This window comes from Apis florea, unplaced genomic scaffold (genome assembly GCF_048593485.1).
Source record: "Apis florea isolate Af1SG1 unplaced genomic scaffold, ASM4859348v1 contig_3326_pilon, whole genome shotgun sequence".
Lineage (NCBI taxonomy): Eukaryota > Metazoa > Arthropoda > Insecta > Hymenoptera > Apidae > Apis > Apis florea.
The window spans coordinates 1,120,283-1,147,480 of NW_028256739.1; the positions used below are offsets into that span (position 1 = coordinate 1,120,283).

The 27,198-nt window shown below is 41.3% G+C and overlaps 1 protein-coding gene across 3 annotated transcripts in view; it reads right to left on the bottom strand.

Annotated features, from left to right (window-relative positions):
* The window catches only part of LOC100872468 (uncharacterized), a 284,383-nt gene that overhangs the window by 130,704 nt on the left and 126,481 nt on the right, over window positions 1-27,198 (bottom strand). Inside the window, exon 2 of one of the 3 annotated variants that reach the window (XM_086911642.1) lies at window positions 9,788-9,840. The exons of the other annotated variants lie outside the window; for them this stretch is intronic. The gene's annotated coding sequence lies outside the window, so the exon portion shown is untranslated. The remainder of the gene's footprint in view (window positions 1-9,787; window positions 9,841-27,198) is intronic. 3 annotated transcript variants of the gene reach the window in all.

Here is a 27,198-nt window from a genome sequence, read left to right on the forward strand (position 1 = left end):
TCTTGAAAAAATCCAATCTAAAGTTACGCTTCACAATTCAAGATATCATCCCACAAAGCCGTTTCCATATTTCGAATCCATACACGACTTTGCACGAATAAAAGTTTGCGTACGAAGAGGAATTCAACGCAACACGTTTCACGCCATCCTCTGCGCTCGACGCATTAGCCGTTCGACGCGGAACAATCTTGTTGCTCTCGTCACGGAATCACGTTTTACATTTGCCACGGGGAGCAGCCTTTCGAGCCTCGTGCGTTCGGTTGCCGTTCGAATGATGCAACGACATCGCTATATTCACCGGCGAACGACAATGGGCGCTTGGTAATCGTCGCTGGAATATTCATGAATAGCGGACACGAAGACGGGAAAAAAGGAAGGAAGAAAAAGAGGAGGAGGAGGAGGAGGAGGAGCGAAAGAAATCCGATAAAAAGCGGGTATATCGGACGATTCCGTCGTTTGTGCGGGCGAGATTATGGCTCGTGACGCGTTCGCATGATGGTCGAGGAAAAAATTGAAAGGGAAATTCTTCCGTTTGGAAAAAATGGAAATGGAAAGGGGGAAAAAAAAAAGAATCGTCGTGATTAAAATCGCGATGAGAAGAGAGGCGATCGATAGACACACACATATATATATATAGATGGACATCCAGCATTTATCAACGAAGGAATAATAATAAATTGGTTAATATAAAAACTTTAAATTTCGTGTAAGAGGTGGTAAAAATTTTTACCAGCTCGTAACAATCGAAAATAAGAAACTTACTTCGCTCCATCGATTATTTTCACAACATTTGTAGCAACAATATTTTTCCAACAAATCTTCAATCGAGACACGAGAGCTCCGCTCGAGGAAAAACAATCTGTATAAATCGTGCGGATGAAAATCCTATCCCATTTCCTTTGTTTAAGAAATTCCTGGCGAAAATCGATGGCGAAAAGAAAATGGAAGAATCGAAGACGAAGATCCGCCGAGGCGAAGCGGAGGAATCTCTCACGGAAATATAACGGTAAACTACGGGAGCCGGTGCTCGTTCCGCGCATACCGCGCTGCGTGCAATCCGCTTCTTCTGCCTCTTATTATATTATTCTGAATTCCGCTCGAGAGCCTTGGCGACTCGAAATCGGCAAAAAAAAAAAAAGAAAAAAAAGAAAAAGAAGAAAGGAAACGACGCTCTATTAAATTAATATCGACTGGCCCCCCTCAATTAGGCCAACCAATTAGCGAATTAAATCCTTGTTCGAAGGTGACCCAAGGGGATGGAAGGATTTCCCGCCGCTTTGCAAAACTTTTGTAATCCTTACTTTTCCAACTGGAACGAGAAACTGAAACGAGAAGTGTTTGTCTAGTAACAACACGGTTGTGTCCCCCTCCCCTTCCTCTTCTTTCTTCTTCTTCCTCTTTTTCTTTTTTTTTTTTCTTCTCGTTTCACTCGTAATACCCGACGAATGAAACGGATATTTGAATAAAGAAGCAACAACGTTCACGAAACGATATGCAAATGAGATTAAAATGCAGAGGGACGCGGCGATGATGTTGCGTTTCACGGCTTATCGCTCGCGAGGAAACATTTATTAGAGCGAAATTAGAGCGAGCAGAATTGCGGCAAAGTAGATTTCGAGCATCTTCGAGCGTGAATCCAATTACGTGGACTTTTATTTACAAGCGGGATATAATCGATGGTTCGGTTATCCTTGCGATATCCACTTTTGTAAATAATTATCTATTCTTTTTGTACGTCCAGAATATTCTTAACAACGAGTTCGAGTTGTGTATCGATGATATTTGTAATTTTAATGGAAATAATTATCCTCGTGTTATTCGTTAAATTTTGTGCTCGAAAAATATGAATGAAAGAAGGGCGCATATAATGCCAATAATTATTTGTAATGATCTCGAAAATGATCACGTTTATATTTTTAAATAGAAATCTATCTAAATGGAACCGCGTTGAATAAATATGTAATTTCATTACATATTCTCTTATTAGAAACCAGAAAAAAAATACACCAACTTCAAACTACCAATTATCACGCGTCTTCTAACGGGACTACGAAAATTTCCTATTATTAAAAAAAAAAAAATAATCGAACTATCGTCTAAGAAAAACCGCGAAAACTCTTTCGTCCCGGATTGAAGGTAATTTTCGCCGAGGCGTTTGTCGAGACGAGATGCCACGAAAAATGGGAGACGCCAGCCCGAGGTTTTATTAACCCGAACGTCGTCTCGAGGATACAGACAGTCGAACAAGCGAGAAGGAGGAGGAGGAGGAGGAGGAGGAGTTCTTGGGAGTCAACGTCGTCCCGGTACTTCCTAGCTCAATTTCAGCTCAATTACCGTAACCAACCTCTTTATTATTTCTACCAGCTGTTTGCTCTTTTCCCTTCGAACAATTTTTCCCATCCTTAAACCTCGGCCACGATCCGCGCCCCAATTTCCCCTCCTTTTTCTTTCTTTCTCTCCTCCTTTTTTTCCTCTCTTTAATTCCACTGTGTATCTATATATATATCCCCAATATTCGCGCCGTGGAAATTGGACATTCGATAGCGGCCGCAATAGCTCGAATTACGAGTAAAATTCAGCCTGCCACGAGTGGGTGTTGGATACGCGTTTTTTCCGATCGGGGCCGCGAGCTGAAATTCGAACGAGCTTCGAAAGCCTCCGTTCGAGGTCCGATAAAAGGTCGCGGTAAAATTAGCGTAGTACTTCATTCAAATGTCACTGTGGTCACCTTGGGAGGTGGTCATCTTCGAATCGTAGGAAATGGTTTCTTTTTTTTTTTTCTTCTTTCAAAGTTGGAATCTCCGATTCTCTAATTATACTCCGAAAATATGAAAGAGAATGCGAGGAAGGTTTCCATAGATGGATGATCGAAGAAATTGATAAGCCGTTTCGATAAATCGAATATCGCTCGTGCAATTTTTGAGAGGGGGGAGAGAGAGAGAGAAAGAAAAATCTCGGGATCCAATGCAATTTTAACGAACCTCTTTTTCTCGAAGGAACGTTCCAGCAACCAGACTGGGTAGAAAGTGCAGAGAGGAAGGGGGCGCGTGGAATAGACGAGAGGAGAACGAACCACGCGATTTCACGTGTGGATATAACGCACACACAGCAGTGCCACAGCGTATAGTAGCTCGGGAAAGTATGCACTGTCTTGCAGAAAAATTTTACTTTGCCAACCCGAAAATCCCGCTTTTCATAGAAGTTTGCGTGCCCGTGCAGCATAATGGATTATATAAATGGGCAATTTCATTCTTCGATACAAAAGAGAGTTCGCTTCTTTCACTCCTGAAATTTTTGTCAAAGCAATATTTCCACCTAAAGGAGAATCATCTCTCTCTCTCTCTCTCTCTCTCGAAAAAAAAATATCCTCGATCACGAGGAGAACAACGCTCGAGAAAATATTTATAGAATCGGAGCGATAAATCCGTGCCAAAAAAATTTGAATCGTTCGGTTGAAATTTCAATTTTCCAGAAAATTTCCAAAAATCACGAATATCCTTCCCTCGAACGATTCTATTATTCACAACGAACCGGTCGAATACTTTCGTGAGCCACTGTACGCGGGGCTCGTGCCGACCCCATTCCACCGAGATACCTCGAGGCCCGCCACCGAGGCCTTCTTTCAAGCCTTTCCAAGGTTGCTGCATTCGATTAGACGGTTATAATGCCGGCACGGCCACGGCACAATGGCTCCGTAACAGTTGTGAACGGTGTGAGTAGGGGGCTTTGATCTCGATCCGATTTTCGGTCTCCACGACAGCACCAGTTCCACCGTGGAACGAGAACCGTGGATCCATTAGGGATCCGTTTAAAAGAGGCCCCCCTTTGTTCCGATAAATACTCGTTATTCGCGTATTGCCTTTCATTGTTCCGTACGAATTAACGCTCGTTATAACGGGGAGAGCTCGTGATTTCCGGCTCGAACGTACAGGAGGTTTTTTTTTTCTTTCTTCTTCTTTTTCGAAAATTAGTCGCGTACCAATGCCGGATAATGGCATTGTTGCCACATCTCTTTGTCGAGTGGTTGCGTTTCGAAAACATTCCCTGAAAGATGTTTCAAGTATTTGTTTATCGTATTTGATATGATTTTTGAAACGCGGTCGTCTTCAAAAAAACGTAAATACTCCAAAGGAATTGTTATTAACAATTTTGTTTAGAGATGTAATTCGAGTAATTTGCTTTTATATATAGAATTGTTAGAATTTAGAAGATATAGAAAAATTAACGTAGTGTTAGGAACCGTTCGATTCTCGAGTTAGATGGAAAGATAACGATAATTATCATCGAAACAATATCGAGAAAAAAAAAAGAAAAAAAAATGAAACTCTCGATGCAATTAACACGTCCACTCTCCGCGAATCAGACATTTTCCAGGGAGCCGCACGAATTAACGAGTGTCATAATTTTCCACGACATTCGACGTGGAAAAACATATGCAATTAAAAATACGCGTAAATCGTGTAAACACGGAGGATTTAAAAGCGCGTAGTGCCTATCCTATACGAAGGCTTTTCATGTTTTATTCATCCGGTATGTTTAAATAATGGCTCGCCCGAGTTCAATTTATTCGGCCGATGCGCGGAAAAACAGACTGTTATTGTTGCTTGCTCCCAGCTCGATGCCAATCGATTCGAAGGCATCCGTTGCCCGCTGACAAATTTCTCGCATATCTGGCCGATAGGCAAGCTAATTCGCAATCATCCGCGCCGATTCACGTGGGAGCACGGTGCGCCTAGTGAGAGTAGACGATTGAAAACCGGTTTCTCCTCGCTTTCAGACCGAGTAATTTCGTTAGTTCGTCCTCCTCTCTCCCTCTCTCTCTCTCTCTCTCTCTCTCTTTTTCTCTCCGCACACAGTCGAAGGAGAAAGCTGTTTCATCGACGTCACACGACCGTACACGCAGCATCTCGCACTTTTGAAATTTTCGCGAAGAGAATCGTCGATCGATTCGTGGACGAGTTCTCGAGGAAATTTGAATTGGAAAAGAAAAAGAAAAGAAGAAGAGACGAATAGGATGCTGGGAGAAAAGTGAGATGAAAGTGAAGTTCCTTCTTTTCATCATCGAGCCAGGATTCAATTTTCAAGGTTTAAGGGCGCACTTCTTCCATTTTCGATGGATCGTTCCCCCGCGTTTTATAATCGATAATTACGCGGTCGTGGAGGCATTACAGGGTTTTCTTCGCCATTAGGGAACCCTATCCAGTCGCGAGTTTGATACTCGAGCATCGATCCGGCCAAGTAGATCGTTTTCGCTTATATCAAGTTTCCCCGATATCCGAAGGGTCGATCGGCCAGATAGCGCTCTCTCGTTATGGCAACTACGTACTCTTTGGAGAAATTTGTTGTTTGACCAATCTGATTGATAGATTACGTCAGGTTGGAAGAGAGATAGAAATTGAACGAAGAAAAGATGAGAAAAATCGCTCTTTTTAAACGAGCGATATTAATTTATGTCGTCACGACGGAAAAATCATTTTATTAGGGAATTTCATATTAGATTAATTTCGTTTGAGAGTTTGGATGATATCGTGGATGGACGTGATTGGAAATTTCTGAAAGATGGAAAATTTCGAGGAAAAAAAACGATGCGGCCGAAAGTGAATGTTATTGTATCAATTAAAAATAACTGTGTTACGCGTGTCGGATCTCTTTGAGCAGATCATGGAAATCCAATCGAAAAAAAAAAAAAAAAAACGATGGAAAAATTGGATATTCTAGAATATTCTTTGAAAAAGAAAAAAATTCCAAAACTATATACACCGACTGAGCACGAGTATTATCGAGTTAATTAAAATTAACCGTGTTTCGTTCAAATTTCTTTGAAACACCATGGAACGCAATTCTACGAAATCGAATCAAAATCACTGGAAAAACCTCGAAACTAGAAAATGTCGATACCGTGCGCAATATCAATTTGCGCCAATTAAAAGACAATCGTGTTTCATGATTCAATTAAAAATAGAAAAACCGTGGTGGAAAATTCTAAAATTATGCGACTCAACGTCCGCCAATATCGAATTGATTAAAATCAACCATGCCCCGCCATTGAAATTTCACCGGAATCGAATCAAAAAAAAAGAAAACCCTTAGAATTATTCCTCGAGATATATAAAATCAATCGTAACGATCTCGCAGAAATTCGATCTTCAAAAATCGATATCCACCCCCTTCGATCCTTCGATTCCTCGAGTTGATATTAATAATTCAGAGACGACGTTGTTAAAAAAAGAAAAAAAGAAAGGAAGAGGAGGAGAATCTGAATCCTAATGTCCCCCTAATGCCCTCTAATTAGAAAATTGCGGGGAGGAGAAGGGGAGGAGGAGAAAATTTGGCGAGGCCGAGCATCGATTCGATGCTCGCCTGGGGAATTCGGGGAACGCCCACGCGAGGAAGATTTAATCGAGTGTTCAATTTTCCCCTTCGGGGGCGAGCGACCGAATCAATAGCCTTATCGCGCAGCCATTGTCAGCGGGAAGAAGGCGGCGGCACGGCCGGATGTTGGAGCGTCGTCAAAATTTCAAAGTTTATCGGCCCATGAACGTCACACCCCCCCTCCCTCCCTCTCTCTCTCTCTCTCTCTGTCCCCCATGCGAAGACACGCGCTCCCCCCTCCGCTTTGTCATCGGCATCTAATTAATCTCGCCTCGCTCTGCCTCACAGCCAACCCCTCTGCCCTTCCACCACCGTCGAGTTTCAAGCTGCTTGTAAACTACTTGAAGGCGTGCCATAATGCTCGCGCCACGACGACACGAACGTGTCTCTTCGAGGGTTTCGCCACCTTCTTCTTCTGGTTGCGCATTTTCATTTTGATTCAATTATATATTCCGCCGAGGGAAAGGCTGGAACGAGCATAGGTGAATTTATTCGCGATTTCATTTTAATTCTCTTCCTATATTTTTATTATTCTTTTCGTCGGGAACAAATGTTTAAAAGTGAGAGAAGGGGGCGGATCAATTTCTTCGGATAAAATAAAAAAGGAAATTAAGGATCAAGGAATGAGAGAGGAAATCGGACGAGGATATTAATTACGCGTACGATCGATGGAAGCGAGGAAAGGATTATGAACGGTTTGACGAAGAAAGGAACGATTAAGGTAATTTACCGGAGGAATACAAATTTCGTCGATTATGCAAGAAATATCGAACTCTTACGTGGAAATTGTGGTGCGTGTGTGTTGTGAACAGCGTTACATATATACGACAAATTGCTGCAATTTGTGAGCCGTGTAAACCGAATTGTAAAAAAGGCTTGATGGTTAAAAGGTTATCTCGTGTTTTTCGTTTCTCGGTACACGTACATCTTGCACAGGTATTGGACGACACGAATGATCTTGTTACGTACTTTTCTCTCGTGGTAATTTTTTTAACGGTTAAACATCCTATTTTTGATCCACACTTTTCAAAAAAATAATTGTCGATCGACCGATCATCCTTATCGATCATCATTAAACCGATAATTTATTACACGACAAATTGCAGCGAAAAAAGAAAGAAAGAAAGAAAGAAAGAGAGAAATATTCTCGACATCGAGCAATAAACAGGTGTAAAGGGTCAACGATACAACGATCGTCCACGGTAGGAAGGTATTAATGTTGGAGACACGTGACAGAAACCTGTCGCGCATCGATCGGCGGGGGTACAGGGCTGCGGACGTGGAGAAAAAGGCGAAGAAATGACCCTTGACGAGGAAGCGGGACAGCGAGTGGAATGGATCGTGGGGCGCCTGAAACCCCATCAGACTGTAGCCGTGGAGGGTTCACGCGACACAATAACGAGAGACACGGGCGTGAATGCCCGTGTATTTGAACACGATACGTGTCTCGAGGGCAGAGCTTCTTCTCTTCTCTCGCACCCTTCCTTTCCCCCTTTCCAACTTTCATACCGATCTCCCTTCGCTTCTTCCTCCTTTTCTCCTCCTTTTCTCCGCGATGTATCGTCGTGGTTAGGGTACGCCGTTGAAATTAACTTGTTAACTTGTTGAGCCATGCGTTCATTTCGCTAAAATTATTTACTAAATTTTAATAAATTCGATGTTTCCAAATTTGAAAAGAACAGTGTTTGAACGAATAGAGTTAGTGTTACAAAATAACGAAGAAAAACGATTCGTTGCTTGGCTCCATCTTCTTAAATAGATGAAATGATAAAATTTCGAGATGTTCAAAAAAGTATCATCACTCTTCTGAGGGCATTTAATATACACGTTTCTTTACGTATCGAGCAACGAATTTCGGATTTAAACGAAAGAAAGAGAGAGAGAGAGAAAGAACAACGTCTCTGGCGAGCGAAAATGAGATGGAAAAGAATGAGAACCGCGGCCAGCACGAAAGAGGGAGCAGCACCGTACGCCGCGAGGTTCAATGTCCTCGTCCTTAACGGTCGTCATCCTTCCACTCCTGGTGGTTCTCGTGCATCCGCGGTCGAGACCTCGTCCTCGCTCGTCCGCTCCTCCGCGTTTCACGATCCTTATCCTCGTACGAAGGACGATCGTGGACGCCGAGAAACGTCCAATGAATGAGAATATCACGTCTCTGATTTTCGGCCACGAAATTTCGCCCATTCCTCTCACGTATAGCGACATTTTTCTTTCTCTTTTTTCCCCCCATTTTTCGATCCTTGTTCCCCCTCGTCTCGAATCGAAAGCAAATCTTGGAGAGAAGAAAAGAAACAAGAAAGAACTTACTTGGAAGGATGAATTGGACGACGATGGACACGGTTTAATTCGAAATCGAGACAAAAAACGGTGGCACGTTCCGATCGATCGAGACGTAACATTTACCCTCCGCTGTTTGCCTCGTTCGATTGGATGTAATAATGGGGGAGTCTCGCCATTTCGAGCCGTAAAAAAAGAAGAGTCTATGAGATTAATTTTCTTTTTCTTTCGTTGAGCCACGACTACCAATAATGGCTAATAAATAATTTTGGGTTTTTTTTCCAAAGGGGGAAAATCAATCCTCGAAATTTATTCGTGTTTTAAATACGATTTTTCAAGTGAGAAATTCGATGCATTACATACACTCACGACAAATCTCATTTATTTTGACGACTTGCTTTAATCTCGATCGATCCAAAGATATCTTCTTAAAAGATCTCGAAATCATATCTGCATTTAATCTTTGAAGAAGAGAAAAAGAAAATTCGATTCTTGAAAGATATTTCGAGACGAATATGAGCGAGAAAACGTGTATACGTGTTACACGTATGAACTCGTAGAGTATTATTTCACACGCACGTGTTACGGGGTCTTTTGGCAACGACCTCGAGTAACGTTTACGCCCCGCACTCGCTTTCGCTCGACTTTCACCACTCGTCTCATCCACCGCGTCTCATACCCCTCTCCCTTTGTCAATGGGCGCCATTATTTCGTTTCCGTGTTCTCGTTGGAAATGCGAGAGGGTTCCGCTCACCTCGCTAATTACCAGCAATTTATCCTCTTCTGGCTAAGGTTTCTTTCGAATTTTCTGAGCAAAACAATCAAAGGAATAATACGCGTCTCGTGATAATAATAAATTTTTTCGTCAATTCGTCAATTCCATTAATACCTGACAAGAATGATTGAAATGATTAATCGATGATTATTCCATCCTAATTCGTAATTGTTTAGTTGGAAGAATTGCTCGAGCAACTTTCAAACGACGAGGGTACAATTACCCCTCGCGATAATTCATAAATATTTCATACATTTATATTTATACACGTTTCTATAAGGAAATGTACACACGATGGTATGATTAAGTGAACGGGAATGGGAAGAGAAAAAAAAAAAGCAATGTCGTTCGTGACTGACTTACAAATTAACTTGCCCGATGCCAGTCCCATTAATCTTCAATGATGAAACACTTACCTGCAACAAACAGAGAAAGCATTGTAATAAATAAATCCGATCAATATCTTAATATAATTAATAAATCCGACGATATCTGATTAACAATTATTCCAACAATTGCAAGCGTGCCTTATTTTATTAGATCATTCCGTGAGTAATATCGTTTTCTTTTTATTTCGTTCGTTTGAGACATCTTTGAGAATTAACAAACAACAACGTTATCAATATTACGCGAAAAATATATATTTTTTTAAAAAGGGAGGATAGAAATTATTAAAACTTAAAGTGACACTTCTTCTTCTTCTTCTTTTTTTCACTGAAATTGAAAATTAAAAAAGACACGGATAACACGACGAAAATTAAAATATCTTACAGGTGATCGGCTCTTTTCATTAAAGCCAGGCTTTCAGAAATGACACTTATACTAGGGGATAACGTAACACAAAATTAAAAAGTTTCGTCGCGTTTACATTCTAATAGGATATCCTTCGGCCGGATATCAGAATGGATGGATACACGTCGGAAGGGGGCGAAATGGAGAAATCCCCATGGGGGGGAGGGGACCTCGAAGGAAGGAAGAAGGGTGCTTTCCTACCCCTGGTATTTCCGTGACCACGATAATCCGACAGACTCGAACAAAGTGGCTGAAGGGATAAGAAGACTGGAACGAGAGAGGGAGCAGGAAGGAAGGAAGGAAGGAAGGAGCGTGGTGACGGGATGAGAAAAAAAAAATGGGAGAGGAGAAAGATCGACACGCTGGAGGCGTGATCGACAAAACGTCGATCAAATGAAAATGGATGATTTTGAAGAATTTTCATTCCTCGAAGACAAACGAATTAAACGAAACTTCTTTGAAAGTTCATTTCATGGAACGTGTAACAGTTTCGCGACAAATAAACGGCATAAAGATCAAGCTTCCAAGATTGGACAGAACGAAAGAGCGGAAAATTCTTTGTTCTTGTAATAAGTCGTTAATAATTACGCCTCGCTTGACCTTGTTTCGTTCGGAATTTCAACGAGGCTATGGATTTATCGCCCCTGCGCGTCGACGAAAGAGGAACGCAATCGCCTCGTTCCTATTTCATTCCCCGCCCCCGCGAAACGGGACATTTTTCTTCCACAATTTCTGCTCGTCCATGTTTTCGTACACCACTTTTAAACGTTCAATTTTTTCCCTCCGACGAAAAATGACGGTTGGAAAGTTTATTCGCGTATTTTTCTTCGCTCTGTATCTTGCTTAAATATAACGAAGAAGAAAGGACTGGAAAAAAAAAAAAAAGAAATTCAACAGATATCCCGTGTATAATCGATCTAATTTAATCTAAAACTCTCCACTTAAACGTTTCCCTTGCTCTCCACGAAATAACACGAAACAACAAGTCCAAGAAGGAATTCCATTCCAACTCTCGTACGACCGAGAGCTGTCCGTTCTCCCTCCCCAATTGTGTCCTCAAAATTGTGGTGTTACGTCGCGCAAGATCGTGGAACAATCTTGTCCGCCTTGTCTCCCGCCGACACGAATCCGCTCGTTCGTTCGTTCGTCAGAGTTTATCGCGGCCGAGAATCGTCCCTGACCTCGCCAGGCGCGACAAGCTTCCTGCACGATCTCACAGCATAAACGCGCGCGCACAGTCAGCGATCTCGATGCGAAACTCCGGCTTCCTTCTTGCTTTTATCGAACAAAGCCGACAAAGCGGGCCTGATTAATGGACGAACGGTGGAAGAAACGGATCGATAAAACAGCTGCCGCTGTTTCATCGACGAAAATGCAGTCAGTGATACTGCAAAGAGAGATATTATTATTACTATTGTATTATTATCGTAACGGGGATTCGCGTGTAAACGAGCTTGGCTCTCGTTGAACTCTTAATTCGAGAAGATTATTACGAACGATGGATGTTCTATGCTCTTTCCTTGATATTTATGCGTTCGGGCATCGATTTCCTCGAATTTAAAATTCTTCGAAGCCTCGTACATTCTCGAACCTACGAAATTGCCATCATATCTTCGATCAATTCTTTCGAAAAGAACCCTTCGACAAATAAATCCCTAAAATTATTCGTTCATTGATGAGTCGCGAGAAAGCGAATTAAGAAAAATTTTGAATCTCGAAATTGATCGATATCTTGGAGGCTCGCCAACAATCCACGCAGCCAGATTCCACGAGCTGATAATTGCTCGTGGCACGCTCGTTACGATTCGGCCGGGCAAAAAAGTTTGACGAGCAGAGGAGTTGGAAACGGACAACTTTTCAAAGTTTCGGGACAGTCGTCCGGCCGGCGAGATCGTTTATCTAAATTAAAGCTCCCCCTCGGATAATGGCTCGCATCGTGCCCCCTAATCCGTGAAATAACCGTTTCACGGAGCACGGCCGTCGACCATGTTTTTATTTATCGGCGATCACGCGACCCCTCGATCACCCCGCCTCGAAAATAACGTGACCAACGTATCAACAGTGTTGAAACACTTTTCGTGTCGTCCGCTCCATCTCTTCCTTTTACCCATTCTCGGAACACCGTTAATTCGCTGCAACAGTTGCACAATTCGGAATTGAACGCACGCTTTTTTTCATCACTTTATTCACGTATAATTCAAATATCGTATGCGTATAACGCGGATATAAATTCAATATCTTCAAATGTTAATTAATTGAAATCGTTTAAATAATTCGTTCGAATTATAGATATCGTTAAAGCTCGAATAATTCCGATTTATGTAAAAAAAGAAGTCGTCTCTTCGCTTTGTAACCTTTCGAATTTTAATTCGAAGCACTCGCACCACTTTCTTTCAAAGAAGACGAACTGAACGCATTCCAAATTAATCCACCATGGAGCGTGGATGGATATCTTCTTGGTGTTCAACGAGAGGGAAGAGAAACGAGGAGAGGAAACTCGTGTGGGAGATTGAACACGTTCGAGCGGAAAAGTAGTCATGCACGAGATGACGGCCTTGACCTCGTCCCAATAAAACGGAGGAGGAGCACGACCCCCAAGAATCAGCGTGAACGGGGACACGGCACATGGAAATGAGCCGTTCGACGTATGGCCGGGTCATTAAGCGGGTCACGCCGACGACTTAATGCCGTTAACCCTGTCGCAAGATCCGCTTCCGGCAACTTCTTCCTCTTCCCTCCGCCCACGCGCTCACTCCATTCCTTCCATCTTTCCCTCCACCTTTGTCCATCCACGTTTCTCTCTTACAAAATTGAACCAATCGACGCAAACTGATTAAAGATTCACGATATTCCTCCTCTAATCTTGGAATCATTTTATCATAACACGACGATTTGAAAAACGATTGCGCTTCCACCATCTCGTTCTTCCTTTCCTTTCCCCTCCATTCCTTTCCGCTCCTTCTTCCCACGGCTCTTCCTCCAAGCGCAACCAGAGTTCATTACCCAGGGGCTGGGGATGAACGGGTCCGCCTTTAAATCTACAGTTAGGTAGGTACCTACCTGTCGGGAACGTTAATTAAGGCCTCGTACCCAAACCGCTCTTTATCGCGCTCTCTGCCACGGGACACCGGCCCGACCTGTCCTCCTCCTCCTCCCTGATACTCATCCGTGACGCAACCGGAAACGAGGCGATGAATCGGCCGACATTACCGATACCAAAGCTTCCAAAATGGATGGCCTAACATTCTTTTACTTATGTTCCATCGAAAGATGGATAGAAGAATGAAAGTTACGTTGGTTGGTTCAATTAATTAACTCGAAGAGGCTATATAAATATATAGACTATATATTCCTCATCCTATAGTCTTTTGGGAGCGTACATCGATAGTAACGGCATCTCTGATCCGCTCGAGATCCCTATTGTCGACGAGTTGAAGAACGAGGAGAGGAAGGGGAAAAAAAGCTGTGAAGCTCGCTTCCCATAATTGCGCAATTATTTACGCGGCCCAGCCGCTCGTAACTGACCGTAATTACGGGAACACAATAACCGGAATGCAGTTGTATGATAATGAGGGAAACGAGCGTCTGAACGTTAGGTAGGTGATATCTCTCGTACCCTTGCGGTCTCGTGTAACTCCTTTCCCTAAACGAGGCGCCACGAGATTCTCCTCCTAGATTCCGCGAATCCATTTCGTTCGTTCGAGTCCCCCGCCGTGTTAATACCCGCCACCTGTGCCGGATATTACGCGTATTTCAACGGGCGAGATTTCCATCCGCGTGGAACGACCCCCTCGAACTTTCACCAGAGATGGATGGAACGATCGAACACGGGCGAAAAGCTATCTCTTCCAACTCGAGAGAGAGAGAATTTGTTTCCACCTCTCGTACTTTTTAATCCTCGATCGATTCGATTATTCTCGATGTGGATTTGGATGTGGCAAGTATTTCGTCGTGTTATAAAATTATCATCATCGTAAGTTTGTATGTTAGATACTTTTGAAGATATATTCGAATATATTCGAGATTATAACACGTGTCCCAAAAAACGAAGAAATAATTTTTTAATTCTTCTTTGCACAAAAATCACTCGTCGCCTAATATCTAAACAGACTCTCGTTCCTCCCCCCATTTGAATGGCATCGAATCGTTTGACAAGCGACGGAGTTTAACAACCGGTTTGACGGTGAATTTGCACGGAGGAAAGAATATAATCGGAGGACGTGGTCGAAAGCAAACGAGAAGGAAACGACTGACGGTCGACAAACAGCGGGGTGCTGCAAGCCTGGTGGAAACTGGAGCAAACTCTGAAGAAGACTCCTCCTGGGAGGAGGAGGAGGAGAGAGAATAGTTGGATAAAAACAACTTCTCGTCGACACAGTGATTTTTACCGGTGCCAAGGAAAGTTTTAACTCCTCCCCTCCGGTAGGTTAAACTTCGTTTCAGGGGGAATTTTTGAATTATTCCTGTGGATTTTGGTGGCGTTTAAGGAGTGGAGTTTCGAGAAACCGGTTATTTATCTAGATATTCACAATACCTGTCTACTTTTATCCAGTGTAATTAATAACATGAGAACCAGTGTAACAACAATCAAATCCATCGTCGTATCTTCGGTAAAATTAACGTCATTTCAAGAAGATTTCTTTGAAAAGGTTCACCAATCAACGATCCCTAGAATGTAATTATATTATAAATATATTCACTAATACAAATATATGTATAATAATAAAATGCAAATATATATTCGTTAAATATAACGAAACTCGTTAATTAAAATACTTATAGATATTCTTCCAGGGTTTTTATCCATCCGTAAAAATAAAAATCCTCGGCTAAAAGACAAACACTGATCGACTTGTGCAACTCGGAATCACAAACAAAGACAGAATTGCGACACAATTACAGAGAAAAGATTAGAGGAACGGTTTATTGCCGGGACGTAATTCAACGATCGTCCGGATGAAGTTTAAATGAATTTAAGAGAGTCGATAGCGGAGATGGGGGCGGCGATTAAAGCGATTCGATTCTCGAAGGAAAGAAGGGGGAACGATATCGTGGAGGTAGAAATCGGCGAGATACAAATCGTCTGAAATCGACCCTTTCCTTCCTTCCTTCCTTCCTTCCTTCGAGGAGAATCCTATTCCAAGGATTTCCCGCGACGAGTTACAACCCCTCGCGGAAATTATTTCTCGATTCTGGCGATATTCCGCCCCCCTTTGAATGCGTGATTTCGAGATTCAAATTGGTATTCGGGTAAAAAAAATGTTGGTCAGTATTGGCGAGAAATCGACAACGATCGTTTCGATTGACAAACTGATACAACTTTTCGAATTTATTACTACTTTTACTACTTTTTGTTACATCTTCAACGCAATATGTTTATCGATATTTTTGAATTTACGTGAATTTAAGTGAGACCGAAGAAATGTGCAGATCCAGGGTTTGATCGTTTAGAATTTGTTTGTAGGGATTGGTTACGTTGCTTTAAAGAAAAATATAAAAATTGTTTTTAAGGTTAGAAAGGTGTTTTCCAGAGTATAGGAAAAACACGTATGACATTTAACCATCGATAGATAGCAATACGTGTCATCATTGATTTGATCGTTAAAAATAACTAGAATTTTCTAATTATTCAACAACTTATCGGATAATTGTGCAAAACAACCTCGTTAGAACGAAGAATATACGCAGGGCAAAATGTACGTGTACAATGAATCATACAAATATTTAACACAGAATGTTAATATTATTCGTAGAATGGCGAAAACAAACGAAAAAAACTTGGAATAGAGACGAGATCTATCTTCATCTTGCTTTCTCCGTTTAACAAACTTTAATTAGAATCGATCCTTCGAAAATTAATTCACATTCTTCCATTCCTGGAAGTGGAAACGAGAAGCTTGATATCCACGTAATCCATAACCATCCATAACCTAATTATACAAGAAAACCAAACCGTGATGATGAAAATTCGTGTCTCAATTGATAAATCTATACTTACTTCTAGAATCAATTTTTCCTCTTTCAAAACAATATAGAAGAACACCAACGATTCGATCCTTCCTTTATTAAATCTACACGATATAATCTACCCAGAAGAATCGAAATCGAAAATTAACATAGAACCAATCGAATAATATACAACTATTGCAAATATTGTCAACGCGAGAAATATATATATATATATATAAAACACTTGTTCCCTGCGTTAAAGAGTGCTGAAGAGAGAGAGGGAGGGATGAAAAGGGCAAAGATCGATTGAAACACGCTCCCTCCCTCTCTCGTCCAGAGACCTAGCTTCTTATTTCGCGAACAGGGGGATGAATGCCCGCAAGATTGTCGAGACTGCACAGTTAACCTCTCCAATTTAAACGCGAAACCTCTTCGATTCTTAATGGCCGATATAAATCGGTTTCTCTCTCGCCGTATCCCGTGGGAAACGAGCGAGACAAGAGAGTAGAGGGGGTGGGGGGAGCAGGAGGGGATTATTTTTTTTTTTTTTTTTTTTTTTTTTCTTCGTTCGAACGCATCGACGACAAATAGGAAGGAAGGAGGAAGGGAAAAAGAGGAATACGAAATTGTAAGAGAGGAAGGGAGAGGGAGAGAGGAGAGGCGAGAAGACAGCGAATTAATCTCCCTATTAGCGGTCGCCAGTCTCAATTGCCCTCGTCCTCCCTCTTTCTCTCCCTTTCGACCTCGTTCTCTCTGCCCACCTCCACTCCCTTCTTCTCGACTACACCGAACCGGAAGTCGAGCAATTTATCCAGGCCCGGATTCTTCTTGTGACGCGCCACGAATCTGCGCTTCTCGCGCTCGTTGCACGATCAGGGCAAGAAGAGAACATTTCCATTCCTCGTATCTCGAGAAAAGGAAGAGGACTTTCAGATCGATGCACCAATTCGAACGATATTTATTTATGTTTGGTTTTTTTTTAAATGTCGCTTCACGAATAGATCCCTAAGCTCTTCATATATAATCTTATATAAAGCAGCGTTGGTCCGAGCTTGACAATCGTAGCGATAGAAATATTATTTTCAAAGTTTCTCAACTTTGTAAGCGTGGAATAAGGTAATGAAATAAGTTCAAGTGAAGATGAGTTTGATTTTTCGTTATTGAACAACGAAATTATTTCTATGCGTTAAGAGAGAAGGATATATAGAGACGTAGATGATAAGAAGATGAAAAATAAGAATAGTAGATACTTCATTGCTCCGAGAATGCATCTTGGTAATTACTTTATTATTAAAACATCGCACGAAACAACGATATACAGACTTCAATATCCGACAAATTTTCTTTCTTTGTAAACGTAAAGATATTGTACGAGATATTAAAATATAAAACGTTATATACGTCTGAACTTGTTGGCTCGACCGAGCGAAAAAATTGAAATTCGAAAGATGATTAGAAAACATGTTCGTAAACACATAAATTCATACGTAACTTATACGTAAATATTTCGAATTTCGATGAAACGAAATTTCCTTCGAGCTTGATTCAGATCCGGGCGGAAGTGCATTATTGAATTCGATCCTTGGGAGTCGCACAGTCATCACCGCCGGTAAACATGCAATCGAGTACAAGTTTCTTACTTTATATCCGTTCCGCAACGGTACGATTCGATTCCATTTTCCATTCGGTTTAGCCGCGACACGGTCGATGGGAAACCGTTGCCGATTCCCGCTAGCGGACCGAGAAATTCATGACTGTCGGCTCGAGGGGACATCTTTATAGAGAGTATCGGGGATTTAATGCTCGAGAATTGTAAGGCGAGTTACTCGAATGATCGTACGCCGATCGAGTACCATCCACGAGGAAATGGAAACGTCGATCATGCGTAGTAGATCGATTCTTCGTGAATTTTGAAACAACGAATTTTCAGGTTGATGCGCGATCGCGGTTTTATCAATCAAATTTTTTTAATAATCAACACGAATGCTATTTTGAATGATATATTCAAACGAACACGTGGTCGAATTCGATTTTCGCAGAGCAGGAATTACCGATATGTATCCAATTAAACTCGTTACCGAGCGTAGTATCGCGATATATCCACGTTTGAATCGATATCAAATACAACATCATTGATTGAATACCAATCACGCGATAAAGTTCAACGAAGCAGGAGTAACAACTAACGATTTCGAGTGAGAACGTTAAATCAACAATAAAGGTAACACGGGTAACGAGCAACTCTAGCGTATCATTGCGAGGACGAGATTCAAAAACCACCAAATCGAACCGGAAAGTTTAATCGTTGACGATCGACGAAAAAAATCTGTTGGCAAGCGAATTCTCTGGGAATAATAAAAAAAAAAAAAAAAAAAAAGAAAAAAAATGAAAGAGAGAAAAAATACGAGGGAATAAAATATATATATATTCGTTATTCACCGATTTCTAGCCATTCGAGATCCGATAAATAAAACAAAGAGCGGCACACGCGAATTTCGCGAGCATTAAAAATCCGTCACGATCCAATAAATAATTCGAGTCTCGGCCACACATCGTTATCGACGTGTGCAGTGTGCTCCCAACACGATTATCGATCCTGAATACACACGTTATAAACGATGCACGCGCGCAATATTCCTATAGAAAGCGATCTGACCTACTGCTCTATTCGAGACCAAAACTTCTTCCAATTTCTCCTCGTTACGAAACAAATCGTTGAATAATTATATCGAACGAACTTTCGTTTTCTTTTCACCACCACCTATTATTAAGTCACGAATGAAACTTCACGAATGTAATTTTCATGTATGAAAAAAAAATTAAAAATTTTGTCGTCAAAATCCGTTCGACAAGTAGAGTAAATCGTATCATTGAAATTGGTTTTTGATTCATCCCGATATCTCGATCGGTTGCCGAGATACATGGGCTCGAAGTTTAACATCGGCGCAGAAATTATGAATGGGGCCGCGACCCACTGACCTATATCTTTTCCTACCACGCCTTTCTACGAATTACGTGCTATATCTTTCCAGGAATCGCGTCTGTCACTCGTCTGGAGTTTGGGATAGGTCGGTGAGGCGAGGCGCGAGCGAGAGATCCGAGTAAATGACAAGGACGAGGATAGTAAAGGATCAAAAATTACCCTTTTCTTTGCACGACGATATCTCGGGAACCGGAAGTCGTATCGAGATGAACGAAAAAGCGTTTTGAAGGGCAAGGTGGCCCGCTTCCAACGATCGCTCGTCCATTGACCGGAAGCCATTATCTTCGGAGTTATAACGGTTCGAATTTTTCTAAAATTTTAATAGAGTTTAATCAAGGTTTGAGCAAACGAAAATTAACTTTTCTTTGCACGATGATATCTTGGGAACCGGAAGTCGTATCGAAATAAACGAGAAAGCGTTTTAAAGAGCAAGGATCCGCGCTTCCAACGATCGCCCATTCGTTGTTTGGAAATCGTTATCTTCGGACTTACAGCGTTTCAAATTTTTCTTAATTTTCAATCAAAGTTTGATCCAATTTAAAGGTAAATAATAAGATAGGTATAGTTATTTCTGGAAGAATATTCACTTACAACGTTCTTATTGACCGATATACTAGAGATCTTAAATCGATCTTAAAATCTTCTTTGATTGAAGTAAATTGGATCTTTATCTAATTGATTGATTCGGTGAAAAAAACAAAAGGGCAATTCAAATGCATCTTGTTTAGCATAATAACCACTTGGCTGTATGTAAAGAAGCCTATTCGCTTTTCACCGCATTGACAGTGCAGGTTCTCATTTGATCATCTATAATGCCAATCATTCAATCGTCGATGATAATTAAAGCAACAAAAGAAGAATATCTCTCTGCACTAACGAGCGAACAAACTTGTTGATTCGCGGATTCGTATCGTGCTCGTCTTCCAAGTCGACGAGTTGATGCACTTACAGGCAACGAATCATGAGTAAACTGAGACAAGTGGAGCATCAAATACAGTATGCAAATCATTGCCCATCCAGCAATATTACACACTATGTTTGATTGCAGGAATATCGATCAATGTGTAGAAAATGATAAAATGGATGATTATTATCTATACCGAATGTGTGATAAAACTTGCGAATACGTAAGAACGTTTATAACGACTGATAATCGTAATTATGAGCCTTCATACATGTTGTATTCACACTGAATGATATCGATAAATTGTTGATAAGTGATGAACAGTTATGGTGATAATTGTCGTTAATAAAGTTGTCTATCAGATATAATAATAGCGATGCGAGATAAGCGTGGATAGAATAAACGCGAATTAAAATTAAAACGAATGTGAAAAAGATCGAAGATTTGATCGAAGAATTTATTAATTTAAAGAAATACGTAAATTATATTTAATTTATTTTTAATCTTTCACGCTTATTCACAACACAAAAAAAAAGAAATATTATAAAATAATCTCATTCAACATTTACGATAATGAGTAATTATTGCGAGCAGCGGTTGTATATGTAAATAATATTATTTCATATTTCATAACGATAAATCAATGATTAAAATAATATTTAAATAAGACTATTTGAAATTTATAACAATACGGAATTGTTTCCAATAATTAATAATAATTTAATAATCCGACAACCGTTTTTCTTATAAAATGAATATTTATTTTTATAACTTATCGATCTATCTATCCCCGTGGTCATCTTTTCTCGTATAGATACATCGAAATTATTCGATGTTTATCGACCTCATCACAATTATAATTTAGAAGCGCAAGATTAATCCGAATCGACCGATTTTGACCCACTAACGAAAACTTACGTAACGTATCCCCAACGGGGATAGTTTTCATTACGTGTCGTCGGCAAGAACGAACGAATTTGCTGGAAATTCGTTACATAATATTTTGTCGGTGAACCAGGACACGGATAAAAGCGAATATAAACGACGACGCATGGTGTATTTCCAATGAAGCACGACGATTTAAACTACGCCCTCGATTTCTGTCAATTTACATAGTAAATACATATAACACCGTATTTACCCATCGTTTTCTATCGCACGATCTCACCCATTAACAATAACCTACGAATGTTCCATTGGAAAAATTACAATTCCAATGCTTGCTTTTTAAATCGAGTGCTATTAACTTTATCCGCTCGTTCGATTCGTCATATAATTAGATACATTTCCATTAGAATGACGAAAAGAAAAGAGGAAACACAAAATGTTCAAAGTATAAAATATCGTAATGTTTGAGCAAATCTCTACATTTAAATAATTAAAAAAATAAAATGAATAGTTTTGAACGTATATTTCGTCTCGCACGAGAATCTTCCAAGCTCGAGTTTAACGCACGTAAGTTCACAGTAGAACGGCGATCGTTCGGGTTAAAAGCACGTTACTCTTAAATATTCCAACTACGTAGAGCCCGACTTTGTTTACGACGATTTTCCATCCCCTCCACGACTGCTCGTCGTCTCGAACTCGTGGCCTTAGCGTCGCCGACGACGTACAGTAAGTAAGTTTCTGACGGAAAATCGATGCGTAAGCGCCATTGTGGCCGCCGGCTGCCTACGATAGATCGTGTAAGTCGGTTACAACGCGGCGCACGTTATAACGCGTGCCTCGAGCCGCGTTTTTCTTCCAACAGGCGAACGTATCTCGGAGGAATTGACCCTCCGATCGGCCTCAACTTTTCCTTCACCGGAAGGGAACAGGTCTCTGGGTCTTGCAAAACAGCTCGTAAAGTTGAACTTGTAAATCGACCACTGTTGTCTTCTCGAATCGATACGCAAACTTTCGAGGAATCGTCGTTTCTTATCGATCGATTTGATGTAAGTTCGAGGTGGAAATAATTAGCTTTTCAGCTTGGATTTTGACACGAATGAAATATAAAAGATTCGTATCGTTGGATTAGTATCAGTCTTGAAAAAAAGTATGAAAGGACAATATTAACATCATCATCTTCTTGTTTCATACTTTCGAAGTTTAGCTCGTAATAATAATAATTCATTTCGATATTCATAAATAGTTCTATACGTTAAAGTATCTTCAAAGAATCGATTCGATTTCCACTTGGAAACACCTACTCTTCCACTACATTTCTTTAAAAACGAGCCACATAAATTTGATCTATCAACGTTCGAAGCGTTATTCTCGATTCGGACCGATCGGCGAAATAAAATTGCGAACTCTTTTTCCCAGTAAAACGGCCACTTATACATACATATATAAGTTGCTGCCAACTTATGTGTTGCTGTATCGTATGGGATAGATTATTCATACTCCTGTACTGTCACGGTAAAAGCGGTGGAATTAATATATGACTTTCTAAAACGGTTTCCAGGCGGTTAGTGGGCACCAGATGTTTCACACTCGTCGAGTATTGCTTATTAGAAACTTGTGTGGAACAATGTGCTCGACGTTAGTCGTCGCACTGAACCTGCGTGTTTTGCTCAGTCAATTAAGCATAGTTGGCCGTGGGTCAAAGGTGTGCTTTATTGGTTTATCCCTGCTCGAACTTCAAATCGAACGCGTACGTAACATTTCGAAATGTGTTCCAGCTGTGTGGGCGTGCTCGATGGCGTGGCCAAGAAGGTAAAAGGTAAGAGTCGAGAAGAGGTTAACAAGAGGGAGGAAAGGAAATTAGAATAGATGGATCTTCATCCGAGTGGCTTCATCCGATAGCTAACCTCGTCACTGTTTGCGCCCCTCTTTTCGAAATCTAATTTTATTCTTTCGAATGCTAAGATTAGAAGATCTGATAAATATATAAAATAAATTAACATTTATCTTAAGTTCCTCCTCTTAATATTCCATTATTCGATCTTCTGAAACCTTGCAATCCCTTAAACTCTTAATTCTTACAATCCTTAAAAAGAGACGAACGGATGATTTTCCAATCGGATCCCACTCGGAAACTTTCTTCAACAACTCTTTCCATTCGAGAGTTATTAATTATTCCTACCGACCTTTAACTCCCTTCTGGGATAAAACAACGGAACGCGCGTTAAAAAAAAAAGAGAATTTGGAGGGGAAACCTGATGCACGCAAGAATTTCCAACGATTCGAAGATTCGTTGCGGGTAGGAAAGGCAAGCATGGCGGATCTCCGCCGCTTTAATCCGCGAAAAACTTCCTGGAAGATTAAACCCTATTCCAGGGGGAGCTGCAAACTTGTCGTCCTTTTTAAATCGCTTTCAACCCGGGGAATTTTACGTAGTAAATACGGGGAAAGAGAGAGAGAGAGAGAGAAAGGTGGAGAGGTTGGCCCCGATGGGGACGTTAATAATTTGTCGAGGCGAGTTCCACGGTCCTCGTGGAAGAAACGAGACGTAGGAGGAAAGGCGAAAAATATGCTCCGACCGTAGCACGTAGCGCACTGACACCTGGTTAAAGTACGCCCGAGAATAACGTATAAACGTACATTTTGCACGCGAGTAGGGGTGTGGAAAGATGCGACGAAAAGGGAGGGGAGAGATATTTGCCCAGCTTTTTTTCTTTATTCAAATTGGAAGATGCTTCGCCATTTCTTCCGTCTATTAGCTCCGCCATCCTTTGCCTTTCGTCGAATTTACTTTCTTTTTTCGAGAGCACGTACTTGCGTACAACGCATTTAACATATTTAATCGGCGTGTTTCAGGTGCTATTCTGATATCTTCCCATCCAGTTTGCAAAAATTCTTTCATATACAGAGACTGTTCGTCACAACAACGAACGTCGTTTCGTGATAATAATGATTCACAATACCTTGTTAATCTTTCGTTAAATGTCCGTATGCACGAATAGGAACGAACAGCGCGTTTAGAAAAAGAGTGGAAGAGAACACGCGGAGAAGAGAGATGATCAAGATGCGAGGAAACACGCATGAAATTGCTATAAAGACGACGATTTTTATTTTCCAACAACATTTCCATCGACACATTTTGCAGCAATAAAATTGAATTGATGGGGAGACGAATGTATCGAACCCGATCCGACATTTCCTTCGAGTGATCCAACGCGATTGAAAAAGAAAGAGAGGAGACGTGATAACAAAATCGATACTCGAGCGTTATTATTAAAAAAGGGAAAGAGAAAATCCACAAAGGGAGAATTAACAACAATTTTCAGGATCCCGCCTCTCTCGATTTTCGCGCATACCTCTCCGCGGAGCTTTTTCCAAAAACTAATTATCGAACTGAACACGGTGAATGGGCGCGCTATTAATTCCGTTCTTTCCGTTTCGTTTGTTCTATTGTCCAGGCCAATATGTATGTATATATATATATATTTCAGAACGGGGGAGAGTATTGAATGTGGAGGGACGCAATCGATCGCAATTTCGAAGAACGAATTAATTGGATTATTTAATATGAAATTGATCCCGACTTTGGGCGCGCAAGCGATCGGGCAAGGCTAACAGATTGTAATTCCGCGAAACGAGCGTGCAGCCTCCATGATCTTCCATGCTCTACAAATTGGATAACTGCTGCTTTATCGAAGCTCGATTCGAAAACCCGTTTCCCAACCATCGATTATGAATATTCAACCGAGTTATTATTTCGCCAGGCGGTATTATCAATCCTGTTAAATGTTCGTTTAGACGGTGAAAGCGTACGACGACAATAGTGTCAGTCGCGCGTTCTTTGATGCGATTCTTTCCTTTTTTTTTAATCTCCATTTTATTATCCGTGTTTTTAATTTCGACTTTTTCCCCTTCCATTAATGATAATGCTCACTCTCCTCCAACCCTCGTTTCATCTCGCATCGAGATTGGTGGAATCGTGGCAGTCGCAGCCAGACCCTGATAAATCTCGCGACACACCGCTCCACGAAAAACTTGTATCCACGATCTTATAGGTTTTCGCTCGTGCAGAAGAAGAAGAAGAAGCTGCATAAAGAAGCAGGAGTGGAAGGAGAAAAGATGAAGAGGGAGGAAGGAAACGAGGGGGGCGGCAATAAAGTGTGTCAGAACTCGGTGGCGTTCCAGCTTCTCTTCTTTTCCGCCTTCCTCCCTAGGTGAGCCTCGAGCGTTCGAGATGAATTTATAGCACGATGAAAGTATCGAGAGACTCGGTGCAACTTGGCGAGAACGTAACCGACGTAAAGCTAAAAAAAAAAGGAAGAAAGAAATTTCGAGTTGTTCTCGAAAATTTGAATAGATTTGCGCGAATTTCAATTACAAATACACTCTCCCTTGCCAATTATAATCTCGTTCGAATCTTTGGACGCATATTTAACGGGTGAAAAAAAAATCCAATACCAAAGATTCGAGGACAAGAAGACAGAAGTTCACCCCACCAAATCCCTCCCCGTCCCCACTCAGCCCGCCACTCAATGTTCAGAAAGCTTACAAACCGCAGGAAGTACGGTTTCTGTTTCCAAACTCCGCTTCGTAACTTACAATCTACCACAGTCTAAACTGTCCACCGGGCTTAAACTTTCCCTCGAAACACCCGCCCCGAGAACTCGTTCGAGGTCGATCCGATCGCTTTGATTCCGTAAACGTGCCATCAAACAGAAAGAGAGAGAGAGAGAGAGAGAGAGAGAGAGTGAGAGAGGTCCGAATCTCGAGGTATAATCGTGGATCAACCAAGTTCCTCGAACACGCCTGTAATCGCGTGTCATTTCGTGTGCACAAACGAGGAGCAGGAGGCGATCCCAACAACAGCCGTGGCGAAGTTTCGCTTCCGGCCAGAGATTAATTCAAACGAATATTCCCCCCGGTTGTCGGCTAGTCAAATACGGGCTTAACGTCGCCGTCTTGGTTAATTTGAACAGGCGGCGCGGTATTAACTTGCCAAATACCTTGACGGATCGCGAGCGCGGCTGGACTATGGAATCGAGATTCCCACGAGCGCCTCCTATACCTCCCTCCCCCATTCCATCTATACGAATCGATATGCGAGCACAGGCGAGCGAAGTCGATCGACGTTGCTAGGATGAAGATGAAAGGAGGGGAGGGTTACGATTACTCGATCCGCTCGATCGTGACGAGTGTTCTTCCTCGAGCGAAGTGAAATTTCGCGACACGCTTCGCGGCAAGCATCGATTTCCAACGGAGGATGATAACGACAGGGGAGGATTGTTTCTGGAGAAATCTTTGAGACGACTTTTTCGACGATTTTTCTTCTTTTTCTTGTTTCGTTTGTTATTGGCGTTCGTTCTCTTGTGCGCGAAGATCTCGTTCACTTATATATATATATAAATGGTTAGATGTGTCGAAGAAAATGGTGTAATCCAGTGTGATTTTATTCGTCTCGAGAGAAGAAGTTTACGAAGAGAAGGAGAAAGAGTAGTAATTTTTAAAAAACGCTTCGAGTTCTTCGAGTTTTCTTTCGGACGAAAATTCTTTTTTAAGAATCTCGTTCTCCACGCGTTAATACGCCACTCGAAATCCTTACTTTTTTTTCTTTTCAAACATCGTACATACATCGTACATACATTCGGCCTTCGTGCATAAGAGAGGCTTTCTCACTTTCGCGTAATTCACCGGCGGTGTAAACATAAAACTCCTCGAGAAAGATCCTCGCTTCTTCTCCTCCAAAAGGGGGGGGAAAAATTAAATTATGTAGCGAGTTTTCCTTCCCCCTCCTCGAGCGAAAGCGTAAAAGCGTTCTTTCGCATTCTTGTAACGCTTTTAAAACTTTGAACGCTGTTCAACGTTCCTCCACGAGACGGCGGGATATTTAAGGAATCGAATAATAAAAAAACGAAGAATATAGTCGAGCAAAAATTTGATCCATCCTTGATTGAAAGTGTACGGTGTAATCGCACGGTAACCTGAGGGAACAAATAAGTAGTATTATGCGTTGTTAAGTCCTCCGGAACAGCGAAGGAAATACGCTCCCTCGTCACGCGATGTTATATCCGGAAGAGCAATGACACGACTAAGAAAAAGAAGAAAAAAAAAAAAAAAAAAAAAGAAAAATTGTAAATTTTTAACTTCGAATGATTGACGAAATTATCGATCTCGTCGATACAACCAGGCTCTCCACATTTTTATACAACCGATACGATAATTCAATTCGCTTCTTTTCGTTTCTTCAACTGTGATGACGACGAC